General features: G+C 40.9%; 1 protein-coding gene across 4 annotated transcripts in view; it reads right to left on the bottom strand.

Annotated features, from left to right (window-relative positions):
- Positions 1 to 19021, bottom strand: part of ERBIN (erbb2 interacting protein) — a 122332-nt gene extending 103311 nt beyond the window's left edge. For 2 of the 4 annotated variants that reach the window (XM_084304880.1, XM_084304884.1), the window contains exon 1: positions 18454 to 18566. The gene's annotated coding sequence lies outside the window, so the exon portion shown is untranslated. Of the gene's footprint in view, positions 1 to 18453; positions 18567 to 18932 lie in introns of those variants that run through there. The other 2 variants (XM_084304882.1, XM_084304881.1) reach the window with 2 other exon arrangements.
- Positions 19022 to 25456: the final 6435 nt, after the last annotated feature.

Below are 25456 nucleotides of genomic sequence, written 5' to 3'. Positions count from 1 at the left end.
ACAAAATAAATCTTCTCTACAAGTGCTTTCTGAAAGCAACTAAATACTTTCTGTATCAGATTCTTTTTGTCAAATGGGGATAATGGAGGATGCATATAATTACAGATAACACACAACACCCAAATTAGTTACTCTGTATCACAAGGATTTGTTTTGACATATTCATTCCACGTTCAATCAAAAAATCACTAAGAAGAGTTAAAACATCTTTGACTACTACCCTTCAAAATGTTAATAGATAATTTGGTTATACAGAAATCCACTTTGCTGGAAGGTAAGCAAGTGACAGGAAAAGACATCAAAGGTTCTGTGTGAGCATACGTACTTGCTATTGAATAGCTGAACGAGCTGTTTTTCACACAGCCTGAACAAGAGAAATTTGACATTGGATCCTAGTTTCTTCTCTGGACGAAGACAGCGAGAGGAAGGAAACGTGCTCAACAGTGCATGTTATCACACTCAGCTCAGCTTCACCACCGGCTATAATTTCAGCACACGACTCAATTCCTATCCATGTATCAAGACTGATACCAGAAAATTAATGATTTTAACAGAGTCATTTCCATTTTGGATATTAAAGGGATCTTAAAGTATCCCTTTTTTCCCCTTATTTTTAGATAGATAAGGATATATAAATACATATATATATGTATGTATGTATAATAAAGGCATACATATAACAAAAAGCGATGTCCAACTTGCACTCTAGCCGTACAGCAGAACAAATGTAAAAATACAAATGTGATCATCTCTTAGAAACCTTTTCTGCCCAGCATTAAGACAAGAAAGATACACTGAAACTAGAGTCTGGTCTTTCAAAAATGGAGTCATGCTATTCTAAATCTTCCCAAAAGACACACAACAATCTCTAGGGAGTGAGAGTGACAGAAAGAATTACTACTTCATGTTTTGAAGTGGGGAAAAAAAGCAAAGACGTAACTTTAAAAGCAGAAAAAATGAACACACTTCATAACATTTGCACCAAATATTCACTCAGAGGACGTATGTGGAGAACATGAACGTGAAGTTATGCCAATATGAGATATACATGCCCTCAGGTTGACAGTCATTTCCAATTTACCATGCTCTAGATTCTTACCACAGATAGACTATCACAAATGAAGTATACACATGACAAAAGTATTGGAAACAGCACGATTGTTTCATGCTTATTTGCAAGGTCAACAGATGCTTCATATTTTTAATTCCTAACTAGACAGTGATTGCACTTTTTTAAATTGAATTGCAGTAAGTTTTGACTTGGGGGGGATGGAAGACCACACCTTTATTATCTTTACTTCACAAGATGAAGTTTCAGTCCCAGAGAACTTAGTGTCATCACAACAGTTCCTCTTAAGTATGCAAAATATCACCATTAGGAAACCATTATACCATAAGGGAAAAATTCACTTACTCCAGATTGTGCTTCAGTTAATTCTTGTACTGCATAATTTGAAAAAAAAAAAAAAAAAAAAAAAAAAAAAACTACTCAAATATAACATTCCAAATAACCTGGAACTTCATACGTTCAGAGGAGCTTCATTTCAAGCTCCTGTGCTGAGGAGCACAGAGGTAAGACTGACCGGCCTGACTCCCCGAGTCTTCCTCTTTTCCCTTCTTAAAAATGGGAGTTGTGTGTCCCCTTTTTAGTCACTGTAACTTCACGAGACTACCATGACTTCCCAAATATGACAGACAGTAGCTTAGCCAGGAATCTGCCAGTCCCCTCGGATGCACCTTACTAGGTCCATGGACTTGTGCACCTTCAGGTCCCTTAGATGGTCTCAAAGCTCATCTTATCCTACAGTTGTCAGTTCTTCATTCTCCTGGTCCCTGCCTTTGGATTCTGTGACTTTGGCAGCATGGCTAGCACGTTTCCCAGTGAAGACAGAAGCAAAAGAGTTATTGAGTACCTCAGTCTTCCTCAAGTTCCAGGTAACTAGGTCTCCTGTTTCACTCACTGAGGGAGGTGGGCATGTATACAGGTTCTTTCTTCTTCCTTCATTGTCCTGTGTACTTGAAAAAACTCTTATTTTTTACATCTCCAGCCAAGTTCAGCTCCAGCTGTACCTCGGCTTTCCCAGTTCTGTACCTGCTTTCCTACGTTCCCATAATCTTCCCAGGAGGTATATGCTTGCCTCCACTGCCTATACATTTAGGTTTTGTGCTTTAGTTTGGCAAAGAGGTCTTGACTTAGCTAAACTTGACTCCTGTGTTCCCTGCTCTTGGGCCCTAAAAAAAATATCTTTAAATATCTCCCACCTCTCATTCATTCTTTATCTCTGAGGGCAGTTTCCCAAGGAATCCTACGCACCAATGCCCTAAACAACTGAAAGTTTGCCTTTCTGAGGTTTAGGGTCTTGATTCTACTCTTTGCCTGTCCTACATCCCTCAAAACTGGGAATTCTACCAGGGCATGATCACTGACTGCATTGCAAGCTACCTCCAAGTCCTCACCTCTCTCCAGTAAGTTCTTCAGCACTGGTGAGCAACAGGTCCAGCAGCACATCTCCTCTGGTTGGGCAATTTTGCAGATTGAAGAGCAGAAGGTACAGACGACTACCAGCATGAGAAACAGCTTCTTAGCTGCTTATGGATGTTTTCAAAACTATCCATTTGACCCATTACTATTCAAGTAAGCACCATACAACAAAGCCTCTAATTCAAAAGTAATTGTTGCTAATACTAGTACAGATCAGAATGGAAAACTATACAAAACTCAACTGAAATGTTTCCCATTCATCTCAAAAAAAATGCCCTGTAAGGAAGAGATATAAACTCAGATCTCAAAGAAAGAATTTTACTTGAGACTGTACGAGAAGGGATACTTTTCCATTAGAAAAGAACACAAAATCACTAGTGCTTTTCCACATCACTCCCACTCTAATCTCCCTACAGAAACAGAGAGAAGGACAGTATTAGAGTCTTAATAAGCTGTTACCAAAGCAAGAAAAATCTTTTTGTCTACCTTGCATGCATCAATGCTACCTCCTCTCAACTGTGTGTGCTTGGCCCTTCACAGAGAGATGAAAGATCCCAAGTTTTGATACCTACACTTCATGACTGCAGGACAGCCAAGTGAGACTGCTATAGCATACATGCCCCATGCCACAGTCACCAAGCACCTTCACACCAGGACAGCAAATTTCCCCAAAGATTTTAGAATGAAGCTACAATTATGCTGCCCCTTTAATCCCTCCATGAATGAAGATGAATATACTCTAGTAATCTGAGATGAAAAAGTAAAATAATTATCATTGACAAATACTTCTAATAGAATCATTCCACCAGTGATAATACCTAGTGTTTCAACCTGTTTAATTATCATACTGACATACCTGTCAGTTCCCCATTCACACTGACAACTGGGTCTAACTTGAAAGCAGAGCATGCCATGTTCAAACACTGTTCAGCTATGGATTTCAATCAAGAGCTTCCTCCAGCTGATTAAAAAAAATAATAAAAAAAAAATAAAGCCACCGGAAATCCCTAGAAAGTAAAGAAACTAGCTTAAGTGTGTCTTGAGAACAAGTAGTCAGGAAGGTAGCTTTGAGGACCTCAGCAATGAGGAACTGAACAGGTCTCCAGTCTTCCTTTGTGTTTTTCAAATTCCACTTCTTACCACAGTTAGTTATTTCCCTAACACCACAGCAATCACAACCTACTTCACAGTGATCATCTGTCCCATAACTTTCTGGATAATAATTCTGGAAATTAACTAAAAGCTATATATTTTCAGGCCTATTCTTAGAAGTTAAAGTATCTTCAGCTCTGTGAAAGATAAACATCAAATTCCAAGTCTACTACCAAAGCCTAGAAAGTCAACCTTCATGTGCCAAAAAAGCAGGAAAGATAGGAGGTGGTATATTTTAAATCTGCTCCAAAAAAGCTTAGATGTTAAGTATCACGATTTTTAACAGGATTCAGACTTATACAGGAGGATTACTGAGGAACGAATCAGACAAACTCAGAGAGGAAAAAAGCAAAATTTATACTTTTCTGTGATTGAGTAAAAGAATATTCTAAACCAGCAACCAGAACTCAAAAAGCAAGTCAAGTCACACTGAGCTTAATCCAAGCTACAGACTGATAAAGGAAGACCAAGCCTTATTTTTCTTACTCACATCTGCCTTCTGTTAAACCCAGGGTTTGCACAACCAGCACAAGAAGGAGGACCCAGGAAACTATAGGCCAGCCAACCTTACCTCGATCCCTGGGAAGGTGATGGAGCAGCTAATCTTGGAAATTGTTTCTAGTCACATGAAGAAGAAAATCATTATGAGTAGTCAGCAGGGATTCACCAAGGGGAAGCCAGGCCTGACCAACCTGATAAGCTTCTATAATGAAATCACCAGCCTGATGGATGAAGAGGGAACACTGGATATTGTCTTCCTGAACTTCAGTAAGGCCTTTGATGCTCTACCCCATAAGATCCTCACAGAGAAGATGCTTAATTATGGATTGGGTGAGCAGACTGCGAGGTGGATCAAAAACTGGCTCAGTGGCCAGACCCAGAGGGTACTGGTTAGTGGTGCAAAGTCTATTTGAGGAGGTTTGCAGAAAAGGGGAAGAGTTAACCATGCCAAATCTCAGTCCTGCAGATACTCTAAGCTACCAGCAGAAGTTAAGACATTCACTAAGGTCAGCAAACAGTTATGGTCTGGATAACGATATGTCAGCAGTTATTGTTCTACATTTGAAGTTCAGAACCGAAAGAATTGTCTACAGGATGTGGTCTTAACTGAAAGACAACCTTGCAAGTGCTGCACATGCTTTTGCAACAAAAAGTCATTTTTTTAACCTACAAAGCAATACTTTACATTTATTAGAGGCTTGAGTGAATGGAACTACACCACGGGGAACTACACCATCATCCCCAACACAGTAAATTGTTTTTAGATTGTTTTCACATTTAAGTTCATTCAACTAAAAAAAAAAAAAATGAAATTAGAAAAAAAAAAAGCAAACAACTCTTAAATCTTAAATTCAAAATGGTATAAGTCAACCTTATCAGTGTGTTGGAGAGCCTAAGCAGAAGGGACACTTTCTAAAAGAAACCACAAGAAAGGATGAAACAAAGTGTAACAACCAAGAGGCTTTTAAAAGTTACATCAATATGTCATGGTTAATTAAATCACATAGAGCAGATTTAAGTTGTGAAGTGCCTTTCAAATAATAAAATATGTATTAAGACAACTGTTCAATGGGCAAAGAAAGAGAGACTGGGTATATTTTAAAAAGTTGTTTCTACAATGCTATTAATAGCACAAAAATGCTAGTAGAAAATCTGGGATGAACTCCAAAGGAAAAAAAAAGTCAGTGGGTTCCATAGCCTTATTTACCTATTACAACCAAAAATGATAAGGGCTTTGATGAGAATTCAAGTTTTTAAAACACAAAAGGGCAGAAGCAAAACATGGACCTGATGGGAGACTTCTTCATGCCACTTTTTCTGGTACTTTCTGTGATTTAATAGCTACAGGACAGAGCTGTTGCCACTGTTAAGTGGGAGAAGAGCAGACAATGGAATGCATCATGCTCGAGCAGCTCAGGCTTTCCTTTGGCTCAGGTGAGGTGGATCAAGACGCAAACACACAACTGAACAAGTTCTTTTGGACTGTACACCTCATCTCATCTCAGCGCATTAACACTTCCTTGGTGACATCATTATCGTAGAACAGCTAAAGACTGCAGGCAGCAGGAAAGAAGATTTAAACCGTATAAAGAACCACCAGCATTTCCTCTTTCAACGCAGAAAACAGGATTACCAACCTTGCACTCCATCTCAAGTCTCAGCTATTAATCCCCCACACAAACAAAAAAGAACACAGAAATGGTTGTAATTATGGCCTCTGCTACAGCCAGTGTTCAGACGAAGCTACCTCATTATTACACGTTTGATTTTTTTAAAAAATCATGCCTTCCACAGCTAGGAAAAGAAAATACCTGCCCTCATTCTCTCTTCTTTCAGGGTGTTAACCACTTCTTACACAAGACAGAAAAACACTGAGAACATTATGCAAGATAATTCACTGAGGTTAATTTTTAACTGTATGTCTGATCATAATGATAGAAGAGGAAAAAAAAAAGACAAACATTCAGAAAGGACAAACAAATTTGCTTTCAAGATATTAATTTAGTTCCTCCAAGTTGGTTTAAGAGAGCTATAAAATGAAGGTTTTCAAATTACTTTAGATTAGAAAAAAAATCTATGCATAAAACTACAGTTAGAAACTGCATCAAAGTGACTACCACCTTCTTTGCAAACACGGAAGTAATATGCAACAAAACACTCTCCACCCGACAGTTGTTCCTCTATTGTAATAAAATCTTCCAATATTTGGAGATGGTCGTTGAAAATGTTTCCAATTCTGCCCTGAGAACTTGCTGGAATTGCAGTTGGGGCAGAAACAAAAATGAAAATGAACTGTGAAGGATGTTAATGACCCATCTTTCTACCTGCAATATCAAGCAAATACATACAACTCTCTTAGGGAGGTAAATAAAGAAAAACGTAAGTTACCAGCCTAAATAAATAAATATATATTTTTTTAAATAAAAAAAAGGTCCTGCATGCTTGCACACTACTAGATATCCAAGGAGGGAAATACAATACTGTTTTTCCATATACAGCACCCCTTTTGATAGCCTATTTCAATTTCAGTATATGACATATGCTCATCAAAATAAAAAACAAGCTATAGGGAAACAAACAGTGGTGAAAACACCAAAAGCCTATGAAAGCAATTAATATTGAATACTATCTTCAATACTTAAAACACAAAGTCCTTTTAACCCCTTGATTTGAGGGCTAGGGGAACAGATTTGAAAAACATAGCTGCCACATTCTGCTTCACACGAGCGTGGTATTTTTATTCATTTGACATATGTTGCTTCCTGAATGGATTTAATATATTTTGGCATTCCAGAACAAAACTGCTCTCATGGTGTTTGGCACTTCATGTACAATGTAACCAGGAAACCACTCCTTAGACTATGCAGCCATCTGCAGCAGATAGCAACGGTTTTTAAACAAGCAAGCTGCACTGTTGTAAATATGCAGTACTTCAATACACAAGAAAAGTTCTCATCTGTGAACTAGACTTTCCATCTAATTGCCTGCAGATAAATTCAGGTAATGCATAACAGTTCAGCACAAACTAAAGAAGAGAAGGAGAGAGAGCAAGACAGACATGGAGAGAAACTCTTACCAGAAGATTCCTAGCAAGAATTTCTTTCTGCGTTGACTGTATATTAAAACTATATATATAGTTTTATCTCTCGTCTGTCTATTAGACTGTGTCATCTATATATTAAAACGATCCAAAAACTGATGTCCTGCTTTACACGCACAATCTCCCCCCCCCCCCCAAAGTAACTGCCAGAATTCCTAGCTAAAATTAGGATGATCAAACAACAAAGGTCAGAACATAGTGGGCTCAGAACAACAGGCGACTTTAAAAAAAAAAAAAAAAAAAAAGAGAAATCAAAGGTTGGGAACATTGGAGGAGGAACCACCACACTCGGCACCTTGGAGCTAGCAACAAAATCGATAAGCTGACCAGAAAAACTGCTGCACCAGATCCAGACAAGTCACACAACTCGGTCTGTGGTGAGAGTAACACAAGTGGAATCACACTCGCAGAGCAGAGCTGGAAAGACAGGAGTGCATGTGGATGCTCCCATTGCAGACTGCTCTACTTCAGAAAAATAAATCCTACCAAAAGTACAGGTATAGGTGCATCCTGACACACAGAATACTATGTAGTACCCTAATGGAAGTTACTGCTTAAAGGAACAGAATATACAACTGGACTTCCATTTTGCTTTAGAATTCTTCCCCCTTAAAGAAAATTTGTCTTTGTTTTGCTACCCACCTTGACAAGTATCTGTTTTTTTGCTTTTGCATCTGTTTAGTATGAAATGCAGTACTAACAACAGCAAGCTTCCGTTTACAGTGAAGCTTTTTAAAAATAACTTCCCTTAAACACATCTTTTTCGCTGTTACAGTAAGAAGCAGCCACTACCTATTTCTGAAATGAGTAAAGTCTCAAATATATATATATATTCATATATATATATATGAATATATATATAATATATAATAATATAATATATAATAATATAATATATAATAATATAATATATAATAATATAATATATAATAATATAATATATTATATATTATATATAATAATATAATATATAATGTATAATAATATAATATATAATATATAATATATAATATATAATATATAATATATAATATATATTCCATATATATATATATATTTTTTTTTTATTATTATTATTTTTATATTTTTTTTTTCCAGATTCCGAGCACCTTTTCCCTCTGATTTACACAATGATTATGACATGTAGGAGCTCAACATCACTCTCAGCAGTTTTAGAAGTCATTGTCTGAAACAAATAAAGGAATGTCTTACGGGGACTTATGTAAAAGATAGAGAGCAACTTTTTGCTCAATCAGATAATGACAGGACAAGGGGGAATAGAGCACAGGAAGAGGTTGCCCAGAGAGGTTGTGGAGTCTCCTTTTCCGGAGATATTCAAAACCCGCCTGGATGCAATCCTGCGCAATGTGCTTTGTGTGATCCTGCTTGGCAGGGGGGTTGGACCAGAAGATCTTCAGAGGTCCCTTCGAACCTCAACCTATCTGTGATTCTGTAAACTAAAAGAGGGAAGATTTGGATTAGATGTTAGGAGGAAATTCTTCATTCCTCCAGGGTGGTGAGGCCCTGGCACAGGCTGCCCAGAGAAGCTGTGGATGCCCCATCCCTGGAGGTGCTCAAAGCCAGGCTGGATGGGGCTTTGGGCAACCTGGTCTGGTGGGTGGCATCCCTGCCTATGGCAGGGGGGTTGGAGTTAAACAATCTTTAATGGCTCTGGTTGGAAGAGACCGTCGATGATTCTATGTTTTTCTTTTACATTGATTCATATCCCAATTAGTTGTTCCATTCCAATTAGTTTTTCATAATTGTAATACACAAGAATTGTTCCTCTTTGCCTCAACCTTGGTTTTCTAACTACCGGACTTCACATCTCTCATGCAGCTAAGCATCGATATTTTGACCCGTATTTATTCAGCTTTAATCTCACAATATGCATTTGATTTTTGCCAATTTATAGCCTTCTTCCAGTCCTAACACAGTAATAGTGCAAAAGGCATTAACTTATTTTTCTTTTCACATAGTGTTGTGTTCCTCTATGCCAACAGACTATGATTAAAGGGAAAAAAAAGCACAACCGTTACGTTAGTTTTATTTTAATGCATCAGGCATTCTGGAGATCAGATAAGCAACTGTTACAACAAAATTAATGGAAGAATATTCTTAAATGCTTTCTTCTTAATACTTAAAAGTATGTTTGCCTCTTCAGATAGAGGAAAAAAATGATAGATTAAAGCTTATAACCAAAAAAAAAAATAAAAGAATTACTGGGAATTTAGACAATTATTTTGAAGGACAAGTTCTCTAAAAGCTCTATTATCAACATAGATAATAATTTGCTAAAGTCAAGAAAGTTTCTCACCTGACAGGAGGTTTAAGTAGAATTAAGATTCTTCCTTCCCATCACAGTGCAAATTATAGCTTAAAAACTGAATTCAGAATGGATTTAATAATAACTCCGCTTAAAGCATTACTTAACCTCCTGAAATCCTGTGCTTTTTAGCAGGAGGAAAAAAAAAAGTTGCAGCACTAGATTTGCTATTAATATGTCAGCTACTTCTCCTCAGACCAGGAAAACCGAATAGTACAATGCAGGTATTTCAAGAAATTTCCTAACTGCAATTTCAAACAGTTTGAATTGTCCAACAGGCACTTCCCCAGATTAAAACCAAGTGAATACAAGTTTGGGGAAAATTAACAGCATTCCGATTTTAAGGTTATTCCTCAGTAGAGATTTCAAATTCACAAGCCGAAATTTAACACTTATCAATGTTTAACACAAAAGGAATAACTGGTGATCTATGAACCTAAAATGAGCAAATGTATAATAGAATTCAACAGAAATAGGCAAGGACTCTCTCCACCCAGTGAGACAGAAGAGTGCACTGTTTTCAGAAGTCTAAGTAGCAATCTATTTATTCTTGACCAGCTTTTTTTTTTTTTTTTCCCCCTTCATGCAGAGTTAAGAAAGAAGTAAAAATGATATCTGGAAGAAAGTAGTGATTATAGTTGTGTTTCTCTTCCACCCCATAACACTTTCCTTTAACTTGTTCCATTGACAGGGCCGTGGTCTTTCCTGGGGCGGGGGGGGGGGGCGGTGTCACAGCCTGCTACTGCAGAACCAATTCGGTAACATTAATGTCATGAAAGGCTACAGGACATTGGAAATCCTGACAATACCTCTCCTTCCTTTTTACCAGCACTGAACAGGAAAAGCCCATGAAAACGTTTGCCTGCTCTACCGCCTTTCTCTAATAACAGCAGAACTGCAAAAAAACACGCAACAGTGTCATGATCCTTGGCACCTCTGCTTTGCTTCAGTAAAACAAGACAACATATGTGCTCATTGAAAAGACAAAGAAATCACCCAAATAAATACAAATGGAAAAGTATTTTTTTCTCTCTCATTTAAGTCTGCTAAATGCTATTTTATGTCTACTTTACTTTTCTGTTATTTGTATTGTTTACCTTTTTTTTTTTTTTTTTTTTAATGAGACTTCTGGTAAGAGATCTGAAGCACGGCAGTAAGATTAACACACTGGAAAAACAGGATTTTCTAATAGGCACAGAAAAGTCCCTCCCACACAAAACATTGTTCAGGGAAAAAAAAGACACCTAAAAAAAAAAAAAAAAAAAAAAGATGCTAACAAGACACACTATAGTTAAACAATAGTATAGTAGAAATGCAAAGCTCCAATAGTTTCTCCCTCTGGTACCAGTACTTCTGATCTTATCTCCCAGATTTAGAGACAGATGGCTTGCCAAATTCAGAGGCTTGATTGATTCCCCCCTACCTGACACATCCCCAGACAGGACGGGAACCCACAGGTTTAACCATATTTTTCTTTTCTTCTGACTTACAGTTGAGCCCTGAAACTATTTTTAACCTAGTTTTTCATAGTTCTCTAATATCTACATATGAACCAACAAAAGTGACCCTAAAGTAAAATCTTTTGTTTGTTCCAAATATCAATTAGTGTTCCTCATACAATTCCCTTTGCTTGCAGTTCTTCCCCAGAAGATCTCCTAAAGAATTCGTGAATATTCTCCGTTACTTAGGATAAATCATCCTATGTAAGTTTAGTAAAGCACTCCTGAAATAAATGGTATGAAGTCTAGATAGCTATGAATCAGAGATATGAACTTTTGAATTTTCTCCCTCGTTGATTAAATGCATTGCCAAGTCAGACCAAAAAAAAAGAGAGAGTACCTCAGAATTTAAATGACCTGCAGCTCCAGGGTTAACATCACATATGATTATGTGACCAGAAGAAGCCCAAAATGAGTATGTTCTCCTAAAAAGAACTCACTACCAAGTTGACATTCAGATGACCACAGAATAATTTGCCTCTACAAACAAATGTACCAGCAGCAGGCTGTGGGTGTATATTAACAGCTGTCTGCACATCCACTGCCTCCCTCAGGTGCACCATGCATTAGGCCGAGTGGGATCTAAGTCAATTCAATACCTGCATGTTATACTCTGTATGTGCATGGAAAACCAGTAGTTACACAGCATTTAAGTCAGAAAGGACTTCAGATTTCTTTGCTGACATACTTTTAGTTTACTTTTACTGAAAATACAGGCCCCGATCTTATAAATACTTATGTAGCCAAGCTTTTAGTTTGCTTTATCCACAAGCACACAGATTATTAAGCATAACATTTCCACAGAGGAAAGAAAGTATGATTTACATTAATATTGTTACTTAAGAGTTCTCTGATACCCCCATGTCAAATATCATCCTCCATCATATCTTCAGGGCTATCTGTAAGCGAAGACAGAAGACCTGCAGTAATTTGACCAAATTACTGACAATTGGCTTCATCTTCTATACTATCACCTCTTCCCTCAAGCAGATTAATTCCAAGATCACTACAGATGCACAGAAAAAGCAGTAGCTCTCATAAGGTTTCCTAGCAGCCTACCAGAATCCTTGACGATGAACCTGGAAACACTTTCTACCATCCAAACACTTAAATTTTTTGCCAAAGCTGCAACAGACGTTCACAGGCTTCTGGCACTGTATTTCAGACATTGCTCAGAGGTACTGATGCACCCTTCCTTCTTAGGCAGCTTTTGAAGTTTTGAAAGATACATGTATGTACTGAAAAGCTCCAAGGACAAAGAGAGCAAGGAAAGCTGAAGAAACATGTTCTGTAACTGTAGTAAACTCAGACCCCAAACTTACGGGACAGAGGACTATGGAAGAACATGAAAGCTTTCTTTCAGAAGTGTCTGGGATGACCAAGTGCCCCCCTATAGCCACTACAGAAACTTCCCATGCCAACTAGATAAAAAAAATATGATGAGAAAGCTCCAAAGGCTGCAACTCACAGCACAGTACCTCAGATGCCAAGACAGGCACCATTTTTTCAACCAGCCTTCTAACCACACCTTTAACAAACTAACAGAAATTTAGATATTTTGAATTCAGTGTCAATGGCTGAACTTATCCCACCAAGGAAAATAAGTCATTTGCCATTTCCAAGGGAGATTCCAAATTGAATTGTAAAAGAAATTTTTCATTCAAGTATTTGTAAATTTTAGAAAGCCTACAAAGCCCTTCAGAGCTTCTTCTACTCCTAAAGCTAGCCCCAGAAAGCTGGAGCAAGATGTAGTCTCTGAGCACTACCAGCTCACAGGAAGACAACTATACCCCAGGCTTGTGCTTCGGAGGTAGGATTTTAACTTCAGGAGAACATAATGCTCAACATCTGAAACAAGTATTCCTTTCCTACTTGTTCCCAGAAAGGAAATTCTACTCACACAGCTGCAATCTCCCCACTGGAAGCCTGTGACAATCCCTAACAGCCTAACCCACAACAGTCAAACAGGCACGGCTCAAGTCGTGAATCTCTGTCTATTCCATCCCAGCAAGCTTCATGACAGGGCTACAAGACAAGAAGCACAGCACCACACATACTGAGCTACACCAACTTGGAGAACTCAGCATTGTAGAATTTTTGTTTGTTTGAAAGGTGAGTCAATGCACCTAGTGAATACTGGATGGATCACTCTGAGGACAGTGATCTACAACTTCTTCCAGTTACTATTCTCATGGTTTAAGTAGGAGAATCAGAAAGAGTAAGTCTGTCTGTAGTAGTTGTTTCCCTTAATACATAATATAGCTTTATGCTTGCACAATTCACTTACACAAAAGCGTTTAACAAAAGTTTGAGAAAAGTTTTATTAACAAAAAAAGCAAAGATTAATAGTATCAAATATCTGAAAATTGAGAAACCATGCAAAAGTTGTACTTTTTGAATCATTTACCATTTTTCATGTAGCTTTGCTCTTACAAGAACGGAAGTTGTATTTACTACCTTCAGCAATCCTTAAGGTCCTGATCATTGGATCGATAAAGAACTGGGGAAGAAAAAGTGTTCTTCCCCCTTCATTCATCATCAAAGTTTGTACAGAAATAGATACCTAACATTTTCTTGGCCCTAACGTACAGGAACGGTGACCTAATAGTGTCTAATAGGATAGAAGAGTAAGATCATCCGATTAATTACCTGAAGAAGTGGATAAAGAGGGGAGGAGAGGGTGTACTATCCTAATCTAACAGCTTTCAAATGCAAGCAGATCTAGAGACATCGGTACCTTCTGCAGTATTACAACTTCCAGGACAGCCAGCAGCAGAGATGGTTCATATTGTCCTCAGACTCTGTTTAATCATCACTTGTTGCTCCTATCCATAATGATTGCTTAGTATCAGTTATCTACAAATTAGTTCCAGATACAGAAAGAGCTAATCTACTTTTCAACGTAAACTACCCTAGGGAAACTAGTCACAGTGGTGATGTTTTCCAACATAAACACGCCTCCCTTTCAGCCTGAATGAAACCAAACAAAGGGGTTTGTTTAGCTTTATTTCTCAATTATGCAAATCATGATGAAGGTAGAAGGTGTGATTTAGTGTTGAAACACCATGCTTCAGTATCAACTTTAAGGAAAGTACACATGAAACTAAAAGAGTAATAAACCAAGTATCCATATTGAAATTTAAGCTACAAGGAAAAAAAAAAAAAAAGAAACTTAAAAAGAGCAGCTAACTGATGAGGAAGAATGGCAGAAAAAGCAGAATTATCCCAAGATCACTAGATACTAAAAAATACTAACAATCATAGCAATATTCACTGCTCCCATTTTTCCTTATAGAGGCAGAAGATCACAGAATGGTTTGATTTGGAAGGAACCTTGAAGATCATCTAATTCCACCCCCCTGCCATGTGCAGGGACACCTCCCACTAGACCAGGTTGCCCAAAGCCCCATCCAGCCTGGCCTTGAGCACCTCCAGGGATGGGGCATCCACAGCTTCTCTGGGCAGCCTGTGCCAGGGCCTCACCACCCTGAGTGAAGAATTTCTTCCTTATGTCCTTCTTTAGATTAAAGCCATTCCCCCTTGTCCTATCACTCCACTCCCTGACCAAGAGTCCCTCCCCAGCTCTCCTGTAGGTCCCCTTTAGGCACTGGAAGGCTGCTGTAAGGTCTCCCCGGAGCCTCCTCATCTCCAGGCTGAACAACCCCAGCTTTCTCAGCCTGTCTTCATAGGAGAGCTGTTCCAGCACTCTGATCATCTTTGTGGTCCTCCTCTGGACTTTTTTCTAATAAGTCTGTGTTCTTCTTGTGCTGAGGGCCCCGGAGCTGAACACAGCTCTCCAAGTAGTGTCTCACAAGAGCAGAGCAGAGGGGCAGAATCACCTCTCTCACCCTGCTGGCCACGCTGCTTTTGATGTAGCCCAGGGTACAGCTAGCTTTCTGAGCTGTAAGTGCACAAGGCCGGCTCACACTGAGTTTTTCATCAACCAACACACCCAAATCTGTCTCCTCAACTCAGCATTCTCACTCTCAAAATTCAGTATTTAACAGGTTTTACTCACTACATGTGAACAGTGAATTTTTAATCAGAAATGAAGGTTGTATTTGAATAAAGTCTAATTTTCACAATCAAAATTTCCACAAAAAAAAAAAAACACAGTCAAGTTACTTTCTGTATGACTGCCCTCTTAGACTCAATAGAGCTGCTCAACAATTAATTCTTACTGACGTCCACTAGGCATTAATTTTTACTGATATTTACCAGGAGGAGACAGCGTGCCAGCTGTGCTGGTGCAGTGAGCTCCATGTGCCACCTCCGCAGCTGGACACTGCAGTGGCACGCTGCAGCTGCTCCCCAAGAGAAGAGAAACAGTAAAGATGGGGAAACCCATGTCTGAGGCCTGGACAAGCCCCCGCCTTCTACCCCACCAAAAAAATATTTTGTGTACAAAACTGGACCAGAGTCTGCCACATGAGTATCCACTGAGCTGTTCACATGTTACCCCCAAAACCAGTAAAAAGATATTCCCCATGCATTCAAAATACGAGGCAAGAGTCCCCAAATCAGTTAAACTTCTAAAAGTTGTAGAAAAGCAGCCGTTACCTCAAAAGTGTGCATGGACTTCAAAGATGTTCTAAAGACACTGGCAGTTCAATAGTATAGCAATTCACTAATATTGTACTTTGTAGACTTGAAAAATAAATAAGTTATTTATGAACTATTTACTGAATGTGATGAACACATTAGTTCAGTGTTTTCACTCCAATGTGAAGAGTGTTGCCTGACATACTGTTTCAATTACTCAAAAGCTGACAAAGGTAAAATAGTGATGTCTCTGAATCTCCACGTTCCAAATAATTCACGTTTAACTACCTATATTGACTGTCATCATCATCACTTCTGTGCACACGAAAGGATGCAATTTTCGTATCTGCTAAGAGTAACTTTCCTGTCAACCTGACTGGTTACTCATTCGGAAGAGGTCAGATCCGTAATTCCTCTACATAGAGTAACGTCAGACCCTCCTTTAGCAGATCACGTTATCCCACAGGGAGAACCTACTGAAAAGACAACATATCAAACATTTGATCTTTACGTAACATTCTCCCTAGAAGATTTTCCTTTTTGTTTGGAAGCAGGAAGAACAAAAACAGAACAACTGAGAAAAAAAAAAAAACAGAGCAGATAGGCAATGATTCATTACACCCCTACAGGAAAAATGAGTTGAAGAATCCTGCTCCCATCCCCTTCTATTTCTAGAACATGCTGCTAACATGGGAAGTTTAATGCGTGTTACATACGTGCACGCCTTCCCTTAGTTCAGATCCTCCAAGCGTGGCTCTGCACACGTAGGGCCGCAGACTGAACAAACTTCACTGAGGACAAACTGTAACGCTGATGCTACAGCACCACCAGCTTAATACCCCAGGCAACTTTCGTTCAATAGTACTTTCTCTGTGGAGTCCCCTCATCAATTCACATCAGCGTGATGTGCAAATGGATATCCTACGGAACACCACATCTATATCACACATCACATACCAGGCAGCTTGTTAGTGACTAATCTATTGACAAGACTGCTGAAACGAGATACAAGCGATCCTCACGGCAGTCACATTCCATAGCACGCCTTTTGCTGTAACTTCTACCTCTGTCATGGTAAGCATACCTACTTAAAACTATCAGTGTCTACATGAGCTTAATGTAATTCACAAGCACGGAACAGCCAGGTAGAAAGAACATTTCCCCAAGCCATCGTCACATACCTATGAAAGCTTTGTTCCAAACAACCTCAGCTACCACGTGTGTGCTTGCATCATTTTATTCACAATACGAATACCAATGTCAGCCCGATTTAGTTGAGATGGTTGATCTCAAGAAAGAATACACTCCTTCATAACTTCTAAACTATGTTAATGACATGAATGGCATTCTATGATATAACCATTAGCTGTATGCAGCACTGAATTACACTTTCATCATTAAAAAGGGCCTTATCCATAGCTACCATGGTGACAAAACACTAGTGTAAAAAGTTGTGGCTCCACTACAAGGATCTATTCTTCTACATGGCATTGAAAAATATCAAGTGCATCATGAGAAACACAAAAGGTCTGAAAAGAAACAAAATTGCATCCATTAGAACATAGTGGTTTACAACTAAATTTGTCATGCATTGCTACAATTTCTCCCTCCCCCCCATGGAATCTCAAGTCATTATTGGGACTGAAACACTGCTTTGGAAAGTGACCGTTCTTTGTAAAAGGATTACTCTATTTAGGCTTCATTGCTTTTCTGCCAAGCATCAGCCATATAAGGAAGCTGAAGTTCACTGCCATCTATTTTGCTCAGGCCTTTCAGATGCCTAAGAATAACCTTTCTACTGCCTGGAAAGGTAAGTCCAGAAATTGCAAGCCAAATCATTTACTTGTTATCAGCCACAGAAGCCACTTCAGGTCAGCTACACGGTAATATTTTTCCTCACACCGTATCAAACAGAGTTGGATTGATAACTTTTTTTTCCCTCACACACTTGGTGCTGTAGTTATATTTAAAGAACTACACATATCGCAGCTTTAAAAATCTTCCAAAGAACTGACTTTGTCCAATTCTTACAAACACCAACGCATCTCAGAGACTTCAGAGTCCGAACCACGAACATCCTACCTGACAAATACGCTGGTTTTGAGTTCGTCAAACAGGAACAAAAATTTAAATAAGCAAGCAGAGAGCCATGGCTTCTAGCTCATTTTAAGCGTTCACAATCACGAAGGAACTAACCAATAATTGCCTCTTTGAGGCATGCGAAATGAGCTTGTGGTGAGCAGCACTGCTTTCGCTAAACGCGCCGAGTCGGCCGGTGTAACAGAGCCCAGCCCTGGCAGCACAAAAACCTTACACCAAAACTTTCCGATCAGCTTCCCCTCCCGCAGCTTCGCATGGGACTCTTAGCAAAAAAAAAAAAAAAAAAAAAAAAACACACGATAAAGGGGAAAGCGGTCAGCAGAAAACAAACGCGGCTTCGTTAGCCTGCAAGTTCAATGGCACGTAGTTTTTAAGAAGTCAGATCGCTAGCAAGCTTTTCTTCTTTTAAATAGTGTGTGGGGGGGGTCTCCTCAAGATAAAACCGGGGCAAAGATCAAGACAGAGCGGCACAGACCTTCCCTACACGAGCTGGAAAATATGCGGCCAAACCCGTCACCGCGGGGACGGGGACGGGGACAGGGACGGGGCGGAGGGGAGGAGAGGTGGCGGCGGCCGTCGGGGGGGGGAGGGAAGCCGAGGCAGGCTTTACCCAGGGCACGTCGTAGAGAAGCAATTTAGGATTTTCAGGAGGACGGGCCGGAGGCTAGCCCCAGGAAAAAAAATAAAATGAAATAAAATAAAATAAAACAAGGTGAGAGGCAGGCGCAGGGGGGCAATAAGCCGCGATTACCTCCTGCGGGACCGCCTCGTTGCCCCAGAACTTCACTGCGCTGGCAGGGCTCGGCTTCGCAGGGCAGGTCTGGGAACAGCAGCCGCTCAGTGCCTTCCTCCGGCCGAACAAAGAAACTTCTGTGCCCGAGGAGAGCCTGGAAACTTTCCGTGTCCCCCCCTACACACACACACACACACACACACACACACACCCCACCCCCGGACCCCCGCCCCGAGCCCCCCGCGCCGCGACGGACGGGGGCACAAAGGGGCTGCGCGGGGCGGAAAAAAAAAAAAATAAAATAAAAAAATAAAAGGCCAAAAAAAAAAAAACAGGATATAAAAACGAAGCGTGAACTCCTTCCTTGCTCCCCACCCCCTCCGGTGGCGGCGGGGGCAGGACCGTGCCGCTGGCCCCCCCCCCAAACCCCCTCCTCCCCCCCCCAAACCCCCTCCTCCCCCCCCCCCCAAACCCCCTCCTCCCCCCCCCCCACTCACCTCCTCGGCCGGCTCCAGCGGGCAGCGCTGTCCCCCGGCGCCCCGGGGAAACGTCTTAAATCCCACCACCGACTGCCCTGCGCCTTCGGGGAGGGGGGGGAGAAGGGGGAGGAGAGGAGGGAGGAGAGAGATGAAAAAAAAAAAAAAAAAAAGGGGGTGGAGGGGGAAGAAAAAAAAAAAAAAAAAAAAAAGATGCAACAGCTTTCGGCGAGGATGGGGGCGCGGGGGGGGCGGCCGGGCCGAGCCGAGCCGAGCCGAGCCGAGCCGAGCCCAGCCGGGCAGAGCCGAGCAGGCAGAGCCGAGCCCAGCCGATCTCAGCCGATCTCTTCCGATCTGTGCCGATCTCAGCCGAGCCCAGCCGAGCCGGGCTCCTCCCGGCGGCAGCCCCGGGCCGTGCCCCGCGGTCCCCGCCCCGCACGGAGGGCGCCCCACGGCCCCCGTCCCGCCGCCTGTCCGCTCCCCGGCGCCCCTCACCCCGCCGCCAAGGGCACGAGGGGCGCGGGCCGCCCTCCCGCTGCCTGCCGCCGTCCCCTCCTCACCTGCCCGCCCGCCGCCGCCGCCGCCGCCCTCTCCCCGCCTCCTCTCGCACACTTCCCCCCCCTTGCTCTCCGCCTTCCCCCCCGCCCGCTCGCCCCGGCGACGGTGCCCCGGGGCAGGATGGATGGATGGATGGATGGATGGATGGACGGACAGATGGAGGGATGGGGACACACGGACAACGGCAGCTGGGCGTACGAGGGCGGGAGGCCGCCGCCGCCTCCCAGGCCCAGGCCGGGAGCGGCGGGAGCGCCCCCACTGGCGGCGGCGGCGCAGCGCTGCGCATCCCCTCCCCCCCGCTCCCCTCCCGCCGCCGCCACTGCCGCCGCCGCCGCCGCCGGGCCCCTAGCCGGTGCGGGGCCGAGCGCGGGAGGAGGCGGCTCGGCCAATCGCCGGGCAGAAAGGTTGTGAGGGACGGGGCCCGCAGCCAATGGCGGCCCGCGGGGGGCGGGAGCGCGCTGCAGAGGAATGGGGCGAGGTGGGGGGGCAGGGTGGGGGCCGCTCGCCTGGCTGCCCGCTGGTCGGCCGGCGGGGGGCTGCGGCGGGGGCTGCGCGCTGAGAAATGGGGCAGGAGGCTAGGCAGCGGCGTTTATGCGAGCCTCTGGCCAGCAGCGGGGAGCAGAATGTCAGCTCGGGGCCAGCCTGAAGTGAAAAGCCCCCTAAGCCCCCAAATCCAGCGTATGGGGGTCTGCGGCTGCCTCCCTCGGCTCCTGACGGGGCGCTTTGGGCGAAAACGCCTCAGCCCCGAGCAGCGACGCGGGGCTGGGCGGGTGCGCGGGTACCCAGGGCGTTTAACGCGGCTGTAACCTCCGTCAGAGTTACTGCTTTGTATCTGGGGGCACCCCGAAGCAGCCAGAGGCGTGCCTCTCCGTGAGGGCAGCGGCACTCACCGCCTCTCCTCCATCTCCACATACAGCCCTCCTCGGGGACTGCCCCTGTGCCGCGGTCTAAGTAATTAAACTGGATCAAACATAGCCATCGGAGCTGGTAAAAACACACACACACGTATATGTATTCCAATAAATACATATTTCCCAAACTTCCTTTTATTTATTTGTTTCCGTCGCTCGGATAAGCTGTTCTCTTCAAATAACTCGGCTCTGGACTCAGGCCAAGCGTGAGAGCTTCCGCCCCCAAAGTTCAAAGCACCGACAACAAATTCAGAGTTTCTCACTGTATGGCGCTACACCGGTGCTCTTAACAAAGTTGCTAATATTTTGTCTCGCAACCTCATGATCATTCCTACCTAACGACCAATAATCCTTATCGTGATTAATACAAGTGCCATTCTGCCACAGATCCCCTCCATCACGAACTCTACGAGGCACCTGTGTTACACATGAGATTATTGTGGCTGTTTTTGGTGTGAAATTGCTCTTTGGCAAAGTTTACTGCAAATTGCCTAATACATCTATTAATGCAGCTGGGTAACAGATGGGTGTGGGAAATTTATAGCAACTATTGTTCCCATGATGGACCTACCGTAATTGTAACGTTAGTTTCAATGTAAGACGCCATTTCACTTACAGTTTTAGCCATCAAAAATAAAAGCCTAGCCAAAGACTACTGAAACTATAGATAGCAAGGCCACTGCTCCTGAAGACATATTACATGGACAAGATACAACTAACTGTGCAAATTCGGAGGATACCACGAGTTATCCCAGGGATTTAAAAGTGCTATAAATATCAAGACAGTATTTAGATTACAGCTTCAGCAGAGTCCCCAGCAACATTAATTCCCAGAGTTGTTATCCCAGTTACCATATAATTACAGATTAAGTGCACAAAGTACAAAATATAGAGTTACTTAATGAGTCTTTCAAGTGAGACTATGCAAGTGATCCCAGTGATAGTTTAAACAAATTCTTTACACACAATTTCACATTAGACACCAAGCCCAAACTTCTCTCATTCAAACTCCTCTTTTATATTTGAACAGCAACATGAGCAGATATAAAGCTAAACTGAAAGAACAATTACAGAAACAGCCCCAGCTAAATTTGTCTCTTTTGGGAGTTCAAATGGTCTAAACAACACACGTAGTGGTTCAGAGTAACTGTTTTGTTGCTGTTTTTCACTATTCTTACTAACACTTGTTACATTCATGCCTTTCAGCTTTTCTGAGTTAGACTGAAAGGCCTCCAAGCTAAGTATTTCTCCTCAATAAATGCTTGGGTGCCAACTTGAACAGTGGATTTTAGCTTGATTTGAATTGTGGCTTCTGGACATTATTGAAATATTAAATAACTAAATAATAATTACTGGAAGTGATAATTGCCTGAAAGACATAAGAGAGATTAAGTAATCATGTCTATAAAAAGTGTGTATTGAAGTTTTGTCATTTATTTTGGACACCCCATAATTTAAATTTGCCCGAGATCTATTCAGAGTGCCTTAGTGTAACAGATTCTGATCGATCTGGTTCACAACTGGCTTGTACCACATTTATGCTGTTGAAGTCAACAAAAATGGTTCAATTCAGAGGCAGTTAAGGCCCAGAAGCATATCATTACAACTCTCTAAATGTGCAATACCTATCTCATATATTTGAAGAAAAGCTAAGTGAATGGTCTCTGCTCAGTTTAACATTGAAACAATATAAAATTTACATTAATTAAATACTGCATTATGCCATAGAAAGAGGCTTTCTCTATATTCGTTTCCAAGAGTTTTCAAATAGTAAAATCAAGTGTATTGTGTGACTAAGATTTGGAGTACTATGCAAGTAACGATAGAAAACCTTTTTAACACCACAACCTATTTTGTATATACTGTGTTCCAGAAATGGTTAGGAATGTTTTAGAGTTATTTTTAAACATTTTATTGTGACTTTTTGTTTGTATTTCTCTCCCTTGGTTACCATGGGTGAGCTCCTGAATTGTGGCTTACGAACACTTGGCACTGTGTTTCGCGAGGAGGAGAAAAGACAAAAAGGTGACGTTAAGACACCTTTACTCTTCCTTGATTTGGACTGCTTTGCTCCTGGACAGTCTCCTTAACAGTGACTTTAAGCTATGCTGCAGTCCTAGCCTAAAGCCTGTTTTGACAGCTGATGCCTTCACATAAATCTTGCGCTGGTCAAAACAAATGGAAAGGAATGAAAGCTGCGACCATGCCATGTGAGGACATGGACTTTGGTGGATCGTAGCCATCAATCCCTGGCTCACAAGCTCCTGCAGAGCTGTTTCTGGACACGCTAATGACAAAGAGTTAAATATGAAGTTGTCAAAAAGAGCAACTTATGAATTTGCTTAAAATGAGCAATTTGCTCAGTGTTTTACCTTTGCATCCTTGCCAACTGCCCTTGGTAAGGTTCATGGATCAAAAAAGGGTAACAATTAATGCTGCTGAGGATAATTTGTGTCTGAGAAGAAATCCTGATTCTAATTATACCTGAAATAGCTTTTCTATAGGAAATCAACTATGCTAGCTCTGTAGTAGCTCCATATGACAGTTCTATGACAGTTAATACTGCTCTGCATCCTGTAGGAAAACAAGCATTCCTCTCTCCGTCTGTAGGAAAGAAGAATTTCTGTGGCAAGTTCCTTTAAAATTTAACTTGGTGTTTTTAAGCTAATGAACACCCATGAGAATGAATTCTAGAGTAACGAGTTGGTGAATAGGTCATGTGTAACAAGACGTTGTAAATTTATCACAGGTATCACTACAGAATTATTCTATATTGGCACATTTATGATAATGATACCTATCATGCTAAGCAATTAATAACTCCAGGTTTCTGTAACCATAGGGTGAATGGCATTTATTTTACATTCCGTGGCTTCCTTATCCCTATTCTAACCTTTAGTTGCTCTTATGTGTGGCTAACGTTGACAATCCAAATCTCTTAGTTTTTAGCATTTGTGCACAATAAGTAAAAATTTTATTTGGGGGAAAAATAATGACTTTTTCAGAATATGTTAAAACTGTTGCGGATTTTTTTTCATCATGTAAGATATTTTTAACTGCAATCAGGAGTCAGTTTGTTTTCCTCACCTTACTGCCTTACAAACTCTTCAAATCACTTTCTTCAGTTATTCTTTCCCTTTCTACCCTCCACCTGAAAAATGCAAATGGCATAGTTCTATGTGATAATAAATGTTCTCTTTTCAGTATTTTATTCCTTCTCCTTCGAGCAAACAAAATATAAAACATTGTCTTTGTTTGACTAGCATAACTGAAAACAACTACAGACTTTTCTTTTTTTTTGTATGGGAAGAATGGTTTTAGAGCAGTTTTTCTGAATCTAAAATAAACTTTTTTTTTACTTTTTTTTCTTTTTTTTTTTTTTTTTCCAGTTATATCAGTCCTAAGTTCTCAGGCATAATATTTGCAAATAATAAAACTAAAACAATGTTTTAAGTGTTTTAATTCAGAGGTTTCATCTCCTAGTTTCCTCCATCAGAAATAAATGTTAATACAAGTCTAATATGCTATGACTTTCCGGGCCACAAAGGTGAAAAAGTTGTGTATTAACTCATTTCCATGCCTGCAAACAAGCAAAAGCTCTCAACAGAGAAAGCGGCTTTACCAAGTGCTTTGAGAAGAGCACTTTAGCCTAGAGCTGTAATTACTCTTTAATATGATCTCTATAAATAATACCTTTAAAGTATTGTGCTTTGTTGAACTAAGGTTGGGAAGGTGCATAGATTGATTAACCACGCTATTAACAAAATAGTAGAGATTATATTTGAGCATCGTGACAGTAGCAACTCAACATATTTTCATGAATATTTTTCGTCATGTTGTAATTAGACAGTGTGTACTGAGATTAAACACACAGCTTTCATGAGAAGATACCCCCTTGAATTTGCACAGAAAAAAATTAAATGAGGAGAAAAAAATAGACTTATATGTTATCATTGGTGAGACAAATCCATTTAAATGCTTATGCAGGTAGCACAGAAACCTCTTGATTCATGGAAAAACACTCAGTGTAAACTATAGCTGTTGCAATTAAGCCCTTAGGGCACTACTTTCCAACCTTTTTATAGCTGTTTGTCTTTACCTGAAATTAAACTTTATTGTATTTCCCTCTTGATCCTAAACCCATTCCATGTTCTGCAAAAGTGAGAGAAAAAGTGTTTCAATTAAAAGTTTGTCTAACTTGTACATTTTGAGAGGGCAGTTGTGATGCTGTTGCTGTTTTGCTGTGGTACAAGTGAGGCAAATTTCGTAGACGAGGTAATAATCTTTAATTAGAAGAACTGATAGAACTGGAGAAAACAAACAAGCTTGTGAACTTGACTGACATCCATTAATCAGATCTGACAAGTAGCAAAATCCAAACAAAATACAAGTTAGATGTGATTGTTCATAGTATAATAAAACATTTTAATCAATTAAACCATGGGAGAGAGAACAGTTGCTAACATGAATGTACAGGGATGAATCAGCAAGAAAACGGTAAGCTTTAGAGACAATGTCACTACTGAGTCCACAATTTGTTTATCCATTGTTAAGAATTTAGTTCCCAGGATCACTTTTTGAAAATGATTTGCAGGTCCCCTTTGAGGATTGGACTGTGCAAGGAATGGAATTTTTTCTTTTATTTAAAAAATATTTTCCTATCATTTGCTGTGTTTTGTCCTTAATCGGTTATCTCTGTGAGTTCATTGTAACAAATAATGGTTGATTACTTTCATACACATAATTCTCATGAGGGTATTTGATGTGCTTGATGTAATATAGCACGTTTTAAAAAGTGGATAAACAAGACTGGTGGAAATTCTTTGGGGCACTGGCATCAATTATGTTAAATACGTTGGTATTCATGAGTTTTGCATTTGCTGTGCTGGCGAGATTTGGTTCTGATGGGTGCTTGTTAGTAGAGGGGAAATTTGCTTTGGATTAGGAGTTTAACACTGGAAGCATTGTTTGAAAAGGGAGGTGGAAAAGGGCTCCAGGAAGAATTCTTCAAGGATGTATGTTAGTAGGTGCTGTAATTATTTAACAATTTTCTATACACATACCAGCATCAAAACA

This window comes from Netta rufina (assembly GCF_964035555.1).
Source record: "Netta rufina genome assembly, chromosome: Z".
In the NCBI taxonomy this organism is placed as follows: domain Eukaryota; kingdom Metazoa; phylum Chordata; class Aves; order Anseriformes; family Anatidae; genus Netta; species Netta rufina.
The sequence above is the reverse complement of the archived record's forward strand: the minus strand, read 5'-3'. Positions and strand labels throughout refer to the sequence as shown.